Source organism: Rhipicephalus microplus, chromosome X (assembly GCF_043290135.1).
Source record: "Rhipicephalus microplus isolate Deutch F79 chromosome X, USDA_Rmic, whole genome shotgun sequence".
Classification (NCBI taxonomy): domain Eukaryota; kingdom Metazoa; phylum Arthropoda; class Arachnida; order Ixodida; family Ixodidae; genus Rhipicephalus; species Rhipicephalus microplus.
Window position 1 is genome coordinate 124320608 of NC_134710.1, and position 15573 is coordinate 124336180.

Sequence of the window (15573 nt, forward strand, 5' to 3'; positions counted from 1 at the left end):
GCAAAGATATAGCCAGTGTTGTACACGTTCCCCAGAACAAGTTACTAAATACGTTACTCATTATTCTAATAAGTAAGGAATGCGTTACCGCCATACGTTACCGGAAAGTATACAGTAATGGACGTTACAACTGTCGTTACACCACTATGATAAGTTTAAACCAATGTGTTTTTGTAGTACGAACCCAAAATATTTATTTTATAAATCTCATGTTTATGCTTGACATAAAACGTCTAACTCAAACGAAGATTATACCCAATATGCTCAATTGATTATAGTTTTGTACAAATTGTAGTATACCGAACCTTATCAATTAATAATACAGTAGCTTAAAAATGCATGTGGTAACTTCTAACTGCGCTAGTTGGTGAAAATATTTTACTCATTGTGGCACTATACGCAATATTATATTCAATCATTCCCGCTATCAGCAAAAAAAAAAAATAATAACTGAACTCTGAAGAAATTCACAATAATCGGCCTTTTCCGGGTCCGAACAGCATATCCAGTAGTGATCATTGAACTCAAAACAGGTGGTTTTTGGCCTCCGAAATTGCTCGCCGCACGCCAGTATAGCAATCGCGGAGGCCTGCATTGACGCTTTTTTTTTTTTTTGGAGGGGTGAGGGGGGAGTGGCAAACATTTGCAACTTTGGAACACCATGATGTCCCGTGCTCCACACGTGTTGTCGTGTCTTGGCCACTAAAGGTCATGTAAATTCGCAGCATATACCTACCCGGAAAACGCCTGTTTTGTCGGCGTGCTTGTACACTAGCAAAACAGATTCGCCCATTCGTAGCAATAAACAAATGCTTAACGGCCCGGTCATGCAAAGGAATATCTGTGCATACTTTGTTTTTCACTTTCACCTCTATATTTGCCACAAATGTTTCGAGAGTTTATGTCAGGGTGTACAAAATAAGCTTCACTCGATCAGGAGTTGAGTAATCAAAAACGTCGCTGCCCTTTTTGGTTATTCAAGCAAATTTTGTTTTCGATGCAACAGCGATAATTCTTATCAACATTGTAACAACTGCTGCACAACAACTATTATAAAATTTCGCATATTTATACATTTTTCAGACGTAATTTTCTGAACTCTACAAACTTGAGACAATGTTAGTTTTTGTGGCGCATACATTTCCTATACGCAAAATATTTTCTTTGTAACCACAATATTTATCTGTTCCACCGTCGTGAACTTTCGAGAACTACGGATAATGAAAGTGGTTCCTTCGAGTTGAATATGTTTAATAATGTTTGCCTCTTAAATTAGGCGCTAAAAAAACCAAAATTCTTTTAGGGGTGCTGGGTGGTATATGTGCACATAAAATATAAAATACTCAACAAATCTACAATATCCATTTTCGGAATCGTGTCGCTGTTTCACGGAATAGCCCGTTTGCGATAACCATGGGTTGGACACTAACTGAGGTTATGTCGGCCGTGTGGCTACCTGTAACCGTACTCAGCTGTAGTGTTCATGTGACAGCAAATAATTGGTTTGAGTTGAAACAGTGCCCCACAGCGCCCTCACTGCGAGGAAGCATGCAATTTACAGCACACGCTTTCGCGATGCCCCTCGTTACGTGCGCATAAGGACCTCACAGAGCATAAATGGAGCTCGGCCATCAAGAGCTCGGAATATGAGCATCAACTCTGGGCTGTCCAGAGAGCCTACGATGCGGCGGTTAGGGTAGGACTAACTGTCCCCACGTGAGAGCGGCCCGCAGTGTCACCTTATGGAGTGGCACTTCTCCGGATCGTTCGTTAAAGTTCTTCGTACCATAGTTGAAACAGAGAGACGCCAATCAAGGTAGCGAGTAATATATATATATATATATATATATATATATATATATATATATATATATATATATATATATATATATATATATATATATATATATATATATATATATATATATATATATATATATATATATATATATATATATATATTTGCACTACAAGAATTGATGTTTCGCGCCTATATACAGTAGCATTATATCTTTGTGAGGATTTTCTTCCGGCCATGAGGTCGCTCTATTCTCCACGATTTGCAAAATTCCGCTGAGCCAGACTTGATCGTAAGTGCACCTGTAAACCTGCTGTATTTAGCGGCTGTCTTCTAGAATTGACCATTTGCGTAACTACATTTGCGGAAAAGTGAACGCCACCTGTCGGGTCAACAGGAAAGCTTCGCTCGTGCTTTTGGTTGAAAACGTGTTCGCCAGCTAACATGTGCAAGGCAGTGTTCAGCAGTTCACGTGCGCTTGTTTCGTTGATTTAGGGCCGAAAATGCGTGCCTATTATTGAAATAACACGGTTGAAGAGGCAAACATTCTGTTTACGCTAGTAGAAACAGGGCGGAACGAGGATTTTTTTCGCGTTTCAGCTTGAGCAACGACCAAGTGACGTGACACCTGCACTCCACTACCTCGATTGTTCACTGCAGGCTCATCGTGCCGGCTCCTTCAAGGAAGAACGTGATCAGGCATTCGAATGTCTGACGATGAAATAGGTTTGGTGACGGTCTGCGGGGTCCGGTGTTTACGTGACAACGGCCGGGTCCGTTGCTATACTGCGGGTCACATCGTTGGAATGCAGTGCGACTGTGTTGCTGGAAGAGATTTCTATATATAGGTAGAGCGTGCTGTAAGCGTTTGTAGTACATTGTAATCTAATCTTCTCCAGTCAAAATGTCCGAATTATCAAATGATGATGTAAATGGCGCCAATGCGCTCGCGAGTACAACAGTATTAACGGAAGAATGCGCTTACCTGATACGCAACATTGCACTTTCTTCACATGACAGCGGTTTCCCCATACATAAAGCGACCATGGATGCAGCTCCCCACTGTGGTGATTATTAGGTTACCCGTACTGCTTTCTCACTCATGGATCACCCAGATACGTCAGAGCGCCCCCTTGCATCCTAACGGCAGTATTTGGTGGTCTGTTACAAATGCTAATATACTCGAGACTATGTGCTGCCGTGCTACACTAAAAAGATGCGAAAATGTTAGTTCGGCACCCACGGCGAGCCGCGCGCGCCGAACTCCTCTGTTTCTATAAAGGTTTTATCCTCCTCCGCCAGCATTCTGTAGGCGCAAATGCCGTTATCCGAGCAACCCTCATTTCGGCACGTAGCGTCGTGGAGGGAAACCTGTTGAAGTTAGTGCTCATATAGCGGTTTAAATGCGCGAAAAACCAGCGACAACTCACGACAATCGAAGGCACATTCAATCATACAACATCACCGGAATATCGCGTAACTTTTCTCACACCTAAACATGAACTATCCGGTCCGGCTCTTCACGCTCCTTCTTCAGTAAAATAATTCGCGCAGTGGGTTGGCATATTTGCCCAAACTACGAAAGCATGCCCGCTCAACCACGGCGCACGAATGTACGACCGGCGGCCGGTCGGGCTCGTGTTTTAGAACCAAAACCAAAATGCCAGCAGAGGACGCTACCTGTGCCGTTTCTGCTCATGCGCACTAGCTTTCCCGCGAATGGTCAAAGCCGCTTGTATTAATCAGCCTCTCAGTTGTAGACGCGCAACTTGCGAAATTCGATGCGGTGGTCGTTCACCACGCCGTGCTCAGCGAGTATATCCTCCTTTTTCACTGGAACTTGCGGATGTCGTTTTTATGTTGCCCTCGGGGAAGTTCTTTCCTTCCCGAACGTAGCCTCATCCTAATGAACACGTCCACGCGCTTTCACTTCGAGCTGCCTGTCTTTTGGGCACGGAAAAACCAGGCGCCATCAATACACCTGCTAGAATCCCCTTTCACGAAAAGCATGTCCGTGCAGTTTCTCATGGCGGACTCTGCAGCTTTCTTCAAGCTTTGAGAGGCGATGGCCCAACCTTCCCTACAGGAAATCGGCATGTGTTTAAAGTTTCTTCCCGCTGTTTTCACAAACAATTCCGATTATGCACGCGCATTTTTTTTTTTTGTCTACGCCTGGCAGGCTAACAACTGTCCGACGCTGCGTAGAAAGAATTTGTTGTGGGCGAGCTCTGAGAAAATTGCACCCAGCAGATGAAAAAGTAACGAGTAAGGCGACACCCCACGTTACCGAAAAATGGTAACGGAAGTACGTTACCCGTTACAGTTCTGAAATTGTAACGAGTACGTTATTAAGTTACCGACAAAAGTAAACGCGTTACCGGTAACGGCGTTACTTGTAACTCGTTACCACCAACACTGGAGCAAATAGAACCAACATACGTAATACGGGGCCTGCGGTTAGTTACGAGATATAGGTGCACTGGCTGATACAAAAATAACAAAGAAATATTGTGAAATTTAAATTTTGATTATCTAGACATCTTCACGTGCCCTGAGGGTTATATACGAACCGAAAGTGTACCACGGCCTGGTTGCCATCTTTTGTATATCACTGTTTCCGTTCTTCATGGCGTCCCGTGTTTTGTTTGACAACGTATTAATGCCACCGTGCCATCCAGTGCAGACATATCTGAAGACACTTCTGTCGGATTCGGCCAGACTTATATGTCCGCACGGATGGCACCTCCAACTGCTTCTATGTACATAATGAAGCTGTGACGAAACACTGATTTCATCGCAAAGCGGCTCGGTCGAAAGGCCTAGTGGTGACTACTATATTAAGTATATAGTAGCAATCAGTGCTACAATACGCCGCTTACTCCTTTTCTCTTCACGCGTAACGGGCCCGTTGTACTTCCCTTTGAAATCGGTTTGCAGGTGTTACACTCGCGTCCGGCACAAATCAAATTAGCGCGTTGTAAAGGACTAAACCCCGGACGCTTCGAAAGGAAAGCAACGTTTCCTTTTCAAAAGGGGTTGCAATTGACGCACGAGCCCGAGCTGTCACATCGCGAGGAGGCCGCTTTTGCTGTGAAACGGGGCAGACGCGGTAGCCCGAACGTTTCCACTCTGACTCACAGCGGGGCCAGAACCGTAGATGTGAATGCGCGCTGTCTCTTTTTTTTTCTTTTCTTTCTTGCTGCTTTACAGATTTCGACCGCGCTCTTTCAGCGTGTCGCTTTGGTCGCGTGTCAGAGAGATTGAAGAGGAAATGGCTGAGCCCGGCAATCAGGGACACCTCCACGTAATCAGAGCCGTGAACAGTCCATTGAATTCTTGCGGCTATTGATTCGCTGTGTTATCGCACTCGCTTATAGATCACCTCACTTCCGAATACGCCTGTTTACTATATATATATATATATATATATATATATATTGATTGGTTGATTGATTGATTGATATGTGGGGTTTAACGTCCCAAAACCACCATATGATTATGAGAGACGCCGTAGTGGAGGGCTCCGGAAATTTCGACCACCTGGGGTTCTTTAACGTGCACCCAAATCTGAGCACACGGGCCTAAAACATTTCCGCCTCTATATATATATATATATATTGTACTGAATTCCCGTTTCCATATTCCTGTTCCGCATATCTCACCTTGCCCTACATAAAACTCTTTCAAACGCATCACCAACAAGCCCACATTGCAATTCTCGTCGTAGCCAGATGTATCAACCATTTGAATTTTGAAGCGGATTCTGAGGGTGGCGCTGGCATCGAAGTTTACGTTCTAAAGGTATGCGACGAAACGCGCTGTTGTTTGTGTAACTTTTGAGCCCCTATGAATCAAAAATGTCTTATTCAAACAAAACAGAATCGAAAAACATTCGTTTTCGTTTATTTTACTTCAAGTTTGACCACCCTCGTCTTGGAACTAGAGGTGTGTTTCAGAAGTCTTATACTGTTTCCTAATGTATACCGTGAGTAATCGCCGGCTTCACTCAGCGCATTGCAATATGCATCCTCGAAAACATTGTTTATATTTCAATTGCTGAAATTGTTCTTTGATTTTTTTTGTTTTTTGTTTAAATAGCGTCCACCTCTTCATATAGGTCAGCTTCTTGAGTCGATTTGTGCTATACGCTAGAGTGCATGTCTTTTAAAATACTATTATCGATAAAGTAAGACGTTCTGTATAACAATATCAACAGAATGAAATACAAAGAGAAAGGCAGGAAGGTTGTCGAGTGTGTGTACCACCCGACTTCGCTGCGCCAAGAGAAGGGTTAAAGGAAATAAAAAGTTATAGTGGAAGAGAAGATATAAAAGATGATAAAAGTGAACGTTGCCCCTCGTATAGAGCCACTCGATAAACATGACCTCCAGTTTTAAAGAAACCGGTTTCTCTCGTAAGGTAAGCAGGTTTTATAACATTTGCCCCTACACCTTAAACATGAGGGCACACAAAAGAAGAGCCGCGGTCGTAAAAGCCTTCTATGTGCGTGCTTACGATTTGTTTAATAATTGCACGCATATGTGAAGCTATAGGCTGCATAAGTCAAAGCCGGCTGACCGATACGTAGATAAAGAGTTTTAACAAGAGTAAACACAGACATAGCACGAACAAGCGTTACTCTTAGTTTACAAGAAATGTGGACCAGAAAAACGAGCAAACAAAGCTAACAAGGTCAACAAAAACGAAACTATGCGCTAAACGCCCGTATGTTCCATTCATAATCGGCACTGAAGTCACTATCGTAATTATCCGTCTGTGACTATTTCTGGTCGCTATACCGTATATATATGCAGACTCAAACACACTGGCCACCAGTTCACGTTCGCACCACGAGGATGACTTCCAATGAATTCCCAGTCATGTCGGATAACATAGGAAGCTAGGTAGCCGACCAAATGACATCTAATAATCACACCTTTACTTTGACGACCAATCTAGAGTTCGTAAGATTTGACGTCAAAAGCGTTCTGTGTAAACTACGCGGAACAATGTACGAAGACTCATAGTTCAACCAACTAACAAAGGCGTCATTCGTACATCGAGTGAAACCTGTAGGCTCAATGGTTTTCTGTGAACGATAAAGCTAATAGTGCATTGGGTACCATTCTGCACACTTGGTGATTGAACATGGCCTATGCATGCCACTTTTATTGCACCGTTTCTTTTTTTGAAAAAAAGAGGGCAACCTCCAAATGCACCTGGTTTAACATTCCCGATGCTTCTGCATAGCGCTAGCTTAGACTGCGCTCTGCATTTGCGGATTCATTTGTGAGATAAATTAGTAAATGTGGACAAATCCGGCTTTTCTGCGTGCACGAGCTCTCAAAGTAACAACATTACCTCCTGTGATGATAACGACATTCAAATACGTCCGGTCAAATATGCAATCGATGTTGTATCTGCTGTACTGGTATAATTATATAATTTGTGCTTACAATGTGCACAATTTCCTTTAAGCATGCAAGTTGCTAGGGTAATAGTTCTATACGAAAATGCGATATAAACAATTTTCAATTATCGACCTATTATTATTTTACCAGTTTTTTCTAAAGGCCTTGAAAAAGTTATCCTCCAAGGCATTGAGAAATTTTGTGAAACCAACAGTATCATCACTAACTCCCAATAAAGTTTCAGGAAAAACCGTTCCCCTGAATCAGCCTATGCATCATAAAAAAAACACATAGACTGCTTTGAACAGAAGAAAACTGTCCTAGGAATACTTGTGGATTACGTCAATGCCTTTGATAGAATAAATCACGAAATTGTTTGTCAGAAGCTAGAATTATACTGAATAAGGGGTCATGCCTTGCTTCTCAATGAATCATATTTGTCATCGCGAACTCAATATGTTCAAATTGGTCAGTTTAAGCCGTCATTACACCACGTTGTCTGTGGTGTACCCCAAGGCTGCACTCTTGAACCGCTACTTTTTAATTTATACGTTATGATATCGTAACCATTGATGAAAATTTCCGTTTGATAATATATGCGGATGACACAAGCATATTTGTTTCAAGTGAAAATCCCAATGACGTAATCATTCAAGCGAATAACGTACTGCGAAAACTAGGAAAATTGTCGGACGAAAACATGCTTACTGTCAATGTGTCAATGTCTAAAGCTATCATTTTTCGCCCTAGGAATAAACATGTTATGATCTCCGCAAATATTTCATACTATTCATTTCCTCTTGATATAGGGTCGTCTTTTAAATCACTTGGGGCATACTTCTCAGAAAATATGCAGAGGGACGACTACATTAACCACGTGCTCTAAAAAACATACATCCCGCGTCGCGGGACGTCTTATGCGGTACAGAGACCTGTTGCCCCCAAAAGTAAAATTAATGTTGTATAACTCCCAGTTTTGCTCCTACTTAAATTACTGTGCACTTATGTGGGCAACCACAAAATGAAATCTACAAAGAATATCAGTTGTGCAAAAACGGCTACCAAAGATCGTCTACGGATTGCCTTATGGACATACAACGAAGAATCTTTTTGTGTGGCTCGATACCCCGAATGTGTTTAACTTATACCAATATAGATTACTACGAAAGTAGATTAAAAAAAACACCAGGGCAGCTTACGCAGACTAGCCTCTTTGAGACTATTTCAATATCACTACCCACAACGACAAAAAACAAACTGCTTACACGAAAAATAAACGTGTCCTTGCGGAGGTGGTTGATGATTCGTAGTGCATTGTTTTGCCAAAAGAACGATGGAGTAAATGCTGCAGTAACACATTTCAATGCCACGCGAAGAACGGTGAGCAGCTCCAAATTGCTGCGCACACCTCAAGCAGAAAGCACGCAGGAACTGTGCATACACAGGATGAACGCGGGCTAACAACCGTCACAGTTCTTACTTCGTGTGTGAGCAGCGCACTCCTTTCGTAAACGCGGCTGCGGCAGTGATCGAATTGACACTCGTGCTCTCTTTAACTATACTGTAACTTTGAAGCAAACTTGCGGTAGAAGCACAAGAGGTACAAAGCACCTAAATTCCAAGATAAGCGCCCGCGCGAGTAAGCCACTACCACGCTAGGGAACATCTATACGCACATTGAACACGCCATGTGGAGGTGCGCGTGCACAGTGACGCGTGTGGTAGCGCGGAACGACGACTTTGAAAGCGCGCGCACCCAACGCGCGCTTGTCGTTCCAGCGCGTTACTGACATGGCCCCCGAGATGGCGGGCGCGTGGCGGGTTTCTCTACACGCCGCGCCACCACCATATCGGAGGCCATACTACTGATTACTAAAACGTGCTGATGTTTCAGAGCCCTGAGGACCGTCACCAGTACATGGTGTATATAAATGGCTCGCCGTTCTCATCTTCCAGAAGGGTCCGCTCTGGGGCTCAGTGGTTTGCATTGTTCGACGCTCCACAGCGGAACTTTTCCTTCTCGTTTTTTTTTTTTTTTGCAATCTGTTAGTAAATATTTCACAACGTCATATCCGTGACAAAATTACGTCACGGAGCCATGATGGACCCCGGCATAAAACACTTCATTGCCTTCCAACCAGCACGCACTGCACGTTCAAGCTGCGACACACGCTCAGATTCGTTCAGATGCATTACGAATAATCTGTCATAGCTCTCAGCTCGCGACAACGTATAGACCCATTCCACGATTGTAAACACAGGTAGGCGGACGTCGGCATTATGGGTAAAATTATAGCGTCTTCTGACGTAACTTCCGCTCACACTTTTTTGCAGGAAAGCCCAACTCTATGCCACGCGCCATGCCGTTGTCAGATAGAAAGGAGACGCGGCCCCCGGAGGCGCTTTCTATTAGAGTCTCACGTAACACAACAACCCATCATCATCCATACGTCTGTCCCGGCATGTCCTTTCCCCTCCCCCCAGGGCGTGTGAGGAGGCAGTTTTGTTTCGGACAGACGACCATACCCTGGCAAGGGGGCCGCTCCTCGGCGCCAAACAGACGCGGCCTTCCTCCCGGCATACAAGTCAGGGAGACCCAACATAGGGACTACCCTTCGGTGCGGTAACTTCGATCACAACACGCAAAGCGTACGTACCCTGACAAGGCGGGATACCACAGCGCGTGGGGCGCGCGGTGGTCACAGCCCGTCTCCTGACCGCTAGGGCCCAGCGAGACACAATGCCATAAGCGCTGAGGGCTGCGATGTGCGCCAACAAACAATACAATGTTGTGAGACGCGACTCGCCATCACTCTCCATGTTTGGCACATGAACAGTGATGGCGAGTTCGCCCGTTTTACGACTGCAGCCATTTCTTGCAACGGTCCCCATCAAGTGGAAACTGATAAAAACTTATGCTGCCTTTCTTAAAACTTTCAGCTCATTCAATCGCTACGCAGCTCATTAGCATACCGTTTTTTTTTTCTCGTTGCTTGAACTGAGAACACCACATGCGCCGTCGAAAACCCAGCCATGAACTGCGGAAGGCAGAACGTCTTTTGCCTACCAAGCGAAACCGAATGCCGTACGACAGCGCCACCACATACTCGTGACGTATGTCCTGTGGAATTTCTCTCTCTCTCTCTCTCTCTCTCTCTCTCTCTCTCTCTCTCTCTCTATATATATATATATATATATATATATATATACCTTACTCGCACAGACTGCTATACCATTCCCTTTCTTCTGCGAATATATTTAGGCAACCGCGAAATCGAAATCAGCATGCTGCACCAGAAGCGTTGCGTACCTGTGTGAATCCCGTCGCCGCTTTCGTCTAACCTTCTTCTCTCGCGAACATCTGCGAGACAAGAATTTACACTCAATCGAAACTAGTCCGATGATGCGTCTGCTTTTGACGTAGTCAAGGGGTCCGCCAGGACCCGATCTCTCGCCGCCAGGCGCGCACGGGTTTCTTTTTCATTTTTTGCGTGCAGCTGTGTTTTCAGCCCGCTGAATCAAGACGCGCATGTTTCTTGCGGGCGGCTCTTTCTGGCGAGCTTCGCGCATCGTCGAGACGACGACGGTGTGCCGAGCGGCAGCTGTAAACAAGGCGCGTGTGACGCGGTGCGCATACGTAGCGCATGATGCTAACTGGCCAATCACGCGTGTCGCCAGCTGCCAAAATGCTTTGAGAGTGGCGACTGCGTGCGCGCGTGTGTGTGTGTTTGTGCGAAAAGGCCAATTTTTTTTTTTCTTTTTGGCTGGACAACACACATTAACGTCGCGAGATGCGTACAGTGAGACAGAAATGCAGGCTTCAGACTCGTTAGTTTTCGTTAAGAGGGTCATGCCCTATACGTGGCGTGGCGCCAAGTGAAAAAAAAACAAAATAACAAAAAAATAACGGTACGGCATCACGCGCCTTCCCTTCGCCGCGCGCTCCGCCACCTCCTTTTCGTCTGCACGGAAAAAGCACGCCGTCGCGCCGTTGCGTCCGTTCCCCCCTTTTTCTTTGCTTTTTATACTTTTTTTATTTCGACCCGCCAAAGACAAAAGACCCAAGGCCCGCCAAAGTTTCATCGATGCCACGTGGCTCGCTTTATTTTCCTTTACTTTTTTCTTTTCGCTTATAAGAATTTGAAAGGGGTTCTTGTGAAAAGGCGTAGGCAACCAGGACAAAAAAAAATAATAAGCAAGGTGAGAGACCACGCCACACGTGCCGCTCACTGTTTTGAAATGGCACTTGGACGCTCCGGAAACCAGTGAACGTGCGTCACACTGTTCGGTCGGGAAATAAGTGAAGATGGCACTCGCCGCAAACAACACAGTCGCTCCCATTCCAATGCTCTCGGAGAAGCGGAGCGTGCAACCGTCGTCTTAACACACACACACACACACACCACACACCGCACGCACGCACGCACGCACGCACACACACACACACACACACACACACACACACACACACACACAGGCGCGCGCGCTGACTCAATTAAATACGAGGGAAAAACATGCAAACAAATAGGTTTTCCGGCCATAAGTGAAGGAATGCGGGCGACGAAAGGAATATGCTAAGATATTTGTTCAATTTAATAAACTTAAAGGACCGCAATGAGCAAGATACGTGAAGCTGTCCTGTCAGCAGTGCCAACACCATACCTCTGTTTAGCAGGACGTTAAGGACGTAGAGGGTAAAGAAAACAAAATAGGCGTGGTCCGTTATTTATCACAGGTTTCACCTAGGCTTGATTCAGCGATGCATTATGGCGCTTCTGCCACTTTCATGTCTTCAGAGGCTTTTGACAGTATTGCTGAAAGGGGCCCTGCCATACTTTGTGTGTGTGTGTGTGTGTGTGTGTGTGTGTGTGTGTGTGTGTGTGTGTGTGTGTGTGTGTGTGTGTGTGTGTGTGTGTGTGTGTGTGTGTGCGCGTGTGTGTGTGTGTGTGTGTGTGTGTGTGTGTGCGGTGTGTGGTGTGTGTGTGTGTGTGTGTGTGTGTGAGAGAGAGAGAGAGAGAGAGAAAGAGAGAGAGAGATAGCAAATAGCGAACTGATGGTGCTCCGGAAATAATGAACTCACAAATAAGCCCCTGGAGCAATGCCCAGCGCCGTATATTATCTCCCATTTTTTAGCAAGTCAAAGTTTGGAATGCGTTTTTGCTCTTCATCGTAACAAGGGTGCATTTTCTTCAGGAAGCAGCTTTACCCCACTGAGGCTCCCGTTAGGTAGGCAAAGTCTCCCTGGAAAGCAGAGAGAAGGCCATGTTCAATATTTAACGGCATGTGAATTTGCATTTTCTGTGCGTGTCCCGTATCGGTGTCTAGGTCAAAAATGGTAATTGCTCTGTAAAGAATTCGTCATTAGCCCTTCATTTCGGCCAATTTAGCCGAACATATTATTTTGGTGGACAATATTTCACATGCCATACTTTCCAACCATTATGTTTCTTTGGGGTAATCTTAGGGCTTAAAATAGTTGCATCCGTTTTATTTTTGGCGGATGGAGTGGGATTTTCATGTAAAAGCGCTGAAGTCGACAACGCTGCTTCTAAGAGATTGCACAGGCCAACTAGTGATTTTTCTTTTCCTTCTAATATATAAGTTGGCATCACTTTAGTATTTTGCTCACAGCAAATTTCTTGCACACTTCTAAACTTGTCATTACTTCGGGAAGCAATGCGGAGGAAACGAGGGGTCATACTTTTGAAATATATATGAAACTTTGGATGACAAGACTCAAAGTAAGGAATAAAAAAAATTCCGCCATATCCACGAAGTGAATGATGATGAGTGGGCGAAGCTCCGGAGGTAAACCTGGTAAACCATGAATCCTCTGTACATTTTGCCCCCTCGATTTTATTACATCGCTCCCCCTAGCGTACGTCGCCGCACTAAATCGAACGATTGCCTTCAACCAATGACACGCGCCATATGTGACATCATTCCTATTTTATAAGATCTCGCGTCTTTCATCAACTACAAGTACCGCTTTCTAGTTTATAACATCTTGCATCTTTTCATCATCAGCTACAAGTACCACCATCTAGTAAACACTACAAGAACTAAACGAGAGGTGGCTACATACAGGAGACGGTACCGCCATCTAGTGAACACTGCGAGAACTAAACTAGAGGTGGCTACATACAGGGGACGGTACCGCCATCTAGTGAACACTGCAAGAACTAAACTAGAGGTGGCTACATACAGGCTACAGGGGACGCACAGCCCACGCCCTAAGGAGCTTCGCCCCTAAAAAAGGTTGTTATGCACATCTACGTGGCTCAGATTCACCTATAGTTTCAGAGAAAAAAAAAGAAAGCAAAAGTTAGATGGTTACTGTTGGAAGGATATGTATAAAAGGTTATACAGGCAGTGGATATATAAGGATGTTCCATTTCCCCTACCTTTCTCTAGTTTATCTACCACTACTGCGAATGAACTGAAGTAGTTAACGCTGCGTACTACAGAGCGGCCAAAGCGGTATTTTTAGAAATTAGGCTAATCCCAATTACCTTGGAAATCGACGTTATGCGAAACAAGCGGAGGAAAGCTGACACGTTATGAAACGGCGCTAAATATATGTACAAATGTTCACGCACACACATATGTTGAACAGTTGCAGATGTTTAGATTACCGGTTGTTTGCACTTGTGCAACGATGCCAACAGGAACACGAGTATTAACAACACCGGAAGCGATAAGCTGATATGAAGCGCTGGTGCTCGCGAGGACGGTATCTTTGGACACTGCTACATGAATCAACTTCAACGCAAGGTACCTAATTACAATTGACGTTAACCAGACGTTAGGGCTGTATCATATGAGTACATATGTAATGTTTATTAAATTGAATAGCCGACCCTGCAACCACAATTAAGGTTTCATGAACATTAGGGTCTACTTGAAAAGTATAGTTCCGAGACCTCGCGTGACTCTGTGGCGGAATACTAATTGCAACACACAGTGCTGGGGTTCGAGTTGTGCTTGGACCTCGACATTTATTCTTTGCATTCGTCGGGTCAACGCTGGTGATGTCAGATTTTTCTTCATGCTCATGCGTTAAAGAAAACGCCAGGCCTGCGCACACTCCCAGCGACAGCTAGAAGAGCGGCCTTTCAGAGCTTTTACAAAACACTAATTGGGTATAACTACTGCAAGCACACTTGCTTGATACCCACTAAAGCATTATGATACATTTTTTTTTGCGTAGTAGGCTGGCATTCGCTGTGCTATTTTTCGTCATTCTTCTGAGAAGCTTGGTATCCGATAAACACTTGAAAGGAGTTTTGTGCCAATTGTTCATGCAGTGGCGCCAATGAGGAATAATGGCTGCAGTATGCGCCACTGTTAATAGGGGAACAAGAACAAGCTTCTGTAATGGGTTGGAGCATTGCACGGCCCACTCGTTACGCTATTCGCATTTTGCGACGGCTGGTATGTCTTTCGTTGTTTTAAAATGCTTTATAAGTCGTATTTATAAGTCGTAGACAATTAGTCAATTTGTCTTTTTTTTGTATTAATTTCAGTTGACGGGTTTAGGCAGCAAAGGTGGGGACTCGGGGGAAAAAAACGGGTGTATTCGACTCGAATGAGTGTCATTACGCGCCAGCGAACGATTTTTCACTGCTGCGTTGGTTCTTGACAGTAGAATGATTTCCTTCGCACCATATTCACGAACATTCTTAACAGTATTATAAGTACGCTTGTTGGCGTTGGCGTTGACATTCGCGATTGCCTAGAAGCCACTGAAATGTATGTCATCACCTTTGTCACTTAATTGATGATACACTTGTCTTTTTTTTTAGCTCTTGTCGGTTTTGTAGCCCCCAACATGGAGCTGATAACATACACAGTATTCATGGCTGACTCAACAGTCTGTGACTGTGTTTCAATTAGGTGGTGGTTCTGGTTGAAACTTGCGAAGTGGAGTGTGGAGTGCCGCGAGGTCTGCGGCGGTCGACGTTGTCCTGTAATACGCTTTAAATTGAAAGAATTCTGCTTTTGCAGGAGTGACCACCAACTCGCTGACTGTATAATGTTTCGGGTTTCACGTGCTAAGACTATCCTTGCCGCTGTAGAGCCATCAGAAGAAGCTGAACATACTGCTTGTGTAGCGTGACTAGGCATCAGGCTTGGCAGTAATAAAATTACATTATTTGAATTACTTGACTTTTATTGAGTATTGCAATGAATTACTTTAGCGGACTGATACATTGGTAACGAAGTAAGTTACTTCGAGTGAGCGATTTCTAAAAAAAAATTACCTTTTACTTCACGAATTACGTTTAAGAAATAGCTTCCGTGAAATAGTTGAAAATTTGTAGCCGCCGGTTTTTTATCGAAATCAAATTATACGGGGAATCG

General features: G+C 44.4%; 1 protein-coding gene across 2 annotated transcripts in view; it reads right to left on the reverse strand.

The window, feature by feature from the left end:
* Window positions 1-10745, reverse strand: part of LOC119176391 (uncharacterized) — a 68074-nt gene extending 57329 nt beyond the window's left edge. Inside the window, exon 1 of one of the 2 annotated variants that reach the window (XM_075877580.1) lies at window positions 10520-10745. The gene's annotated coding sequence lies outside the window, so the exon portion shown is untranslated. The remainder of the gene's footprint in view (window positions 1-10519) is intronic. The other variant, XM_075877579.1, reaches the window with a different exon arrangement.
* Window positions 10746-15573: the final 4828 nt, after the last annotated feature.